Raw genomic sequence first — 2,445 nt, forward strand, 5'->3', positions numbered from 1 at the left:
AGGAATCAGAGAAAGAACTGGAAGAGCTTGAAGGGACTCGAGACCCCATATGTACAACAATGCCAAGCAACCAGAGCTTCCAGGGACTAAGCCACTACCTAAAGACTATACATGGACTGACCTTGGACTCTGACCTCATAGGTAGCAATGAATATCCTAGTAAGAGCACCAGTGGATGGGGAAGCCCTGGGTCCTGCTAAGACTGAACCCCCAGTGAACTAGACTGTTGCGGGGAGAGCGGCAATGGGGGGAGGGTGGGGAGAGGAACACACATAAGGGAGGGGAGGGGGGAGGAGGATGTTTGCCCGGAAACCGGGAAAGGGAATAACACTCGAAATGTATATAAGAAATACTCAAGTTAATAAAAAAAAAAAAGAACTCCCTTAGAGAAATGGAAGAAAACATAAATGAACAAGTAGAAGCCTATAGAGAGGAATAACAAAAGAATTCCAGGAAAACACAATCAAATATGTAAAGGAATTAAAAATGGAAATAGAAGCAATAAAGAAAGCACAGAGGGAGAGAACCCTGGATATAGAAAACCAAAGGAAGAGACAAGGAGCCGTACATACAAACATCACCAAAAGAATACAAGAGATAGAAGAGAGAATTTCAGGATGAGAAGATTCCATAGAAATCATCGACACAACTGTCAAAGATAATGTAAAGTGGAAAAAGCTACTGAACCAAAACAAACAGGAAATCCAGGACTCAATGAGAAGATGAAACCTAAGGATAATAGATATAGAAGAGAGTGAAGACTCCCAGCTCAAAGGACCAGTAAATATCTTCAACAAAATCATGGAAGAAAACTTCCCTAACCTAAAGAAAGAGATGGGGCTGGGGATTTAGCTCAGTGGTAGAGCGCTTACCTAGGAAGCGCAAGGCCCTGGGTTCGGTCCCCAGCTCCGAAAAAAAGAACCAAAAAAAAAAAAAAAAAAAAAAAACTAAAGAAAGAGATACCCATAGGCATACAAGAAGCCTACAGAACTCCAAATAGATTGGAACAGAAAAGAAACTACTCCCGTCCAATAATAGTCTAAACAACAAATGCACAAAACAAAGAAAGAATATTAAAAGCAGTAAGTGACAAAGTCAAGGAATATATAAAGGCAGACCTATCAGAATCACACCAGACTTCTCACCAGAAACTATGAAATGCAGAAGATCCTGGACAGATGTCATACAGAGTCTAAGAGAACACAAATGCAAGCCCAGGTTACTGTATCCAGCAAAACTCAATTAACATAGTTGGAGAAACCAAGATATTCCATGACAAAACGGAATTTACACAATATCTTTCGACAAATCCAGCCCTTCAAAGGATAATAAATGGCAAAGCCCAACATTAGGAGGCAAGCTACACCCTAGAAAAAGCAAGAAACTAATTGTCTTGGCAAAAAAACCAAGAGAAGAAAAGCACACAAACACAATCTCACATCCAAATATGAATATAACATGAAGCAACAATCACTATTCCTTAATATCTCTCAATATCAATGGTCTCAACTCCCCAATAAAAAGACATAGATTAACAAACTGAATATACAATGAGGACCCTGCATTCTGCTCCCTACAGGAAACAGACCTCAGAGACAAAGACAGACACTACCTCAGAATAAAAGGCTGGAAAACAACTTTCCAAGCAAATGATCTGAAGAAGCAAGCTGGAATAGCCATTCTAATATCGAATGCTCTGTTTTCAACGAAAAGTCATCAAAAAAGATAAGGAAGGACACTTCATACTCATCAAAGGAAAAATCCACCAAGATGAACTCTCAATCTTAAATATCATTATGCTCCAAATACAAGGGCACCTACATACATAAAAGAAACCTTACTAAAGCTCAAAGCACACATTGCACCTCACACAATGAGAGTAGGAGATTTCAACAACCCACACTCCTCAATGGATAGAACATGGAAACAAAAGTTAACCAGAGACATAGACAGACTAAGGGAAATCATGAACCAAATAGACTTAACGGATATTTATAGAACATTCTATCCTAAGCAGAAGGATACAGATTCTTCTCACAACCTCATGGTACTTTCTCCAAAATCGACCATATACTTGGTCATAAGACAGGCCTCAACAGATACAGAAGGATAGAAATAATCCCATGTGTCCTATCAGACCACAACGGGCTAAAGACCACTTCAGTAACAATAAGGGAAGAACGCCCACATGTCCATGGAAGTTGAACAATGCTCTACTCAGTGATAACCTGGTCAAGGAAGAAATAAAGAAAGAAATTAAAGACTTCTTAGAATTTAATGAAAATGAAGGTACAACATACACAAACTTATGAGACACAATGAAAACTGTGCTAAGAGGAAAACTCATAGCTCTGAGTGCCTGCAGAAAGAAACAGGAGAGAGCATATGTCAGCAGCTTGACAGTACACCTAAAAGCTCTAGAACAAAAAGAACCCAATACACCCA

Source organism: Rattus norvegicus, chromosome 18, assembly GCF_021556685.1.
Source record: "Rattus norvegicus strain SHRSP/BbbUtx chromosome 18, alternate assembly SHRSP_T2T, whole genome shotgun sequence".
Taxonomy (NCBI): Eukaryota; Metazoa; Chordata; class Mammalia; order Rodentia; family Muridae; genus Rattus; species Rattus norvegicus.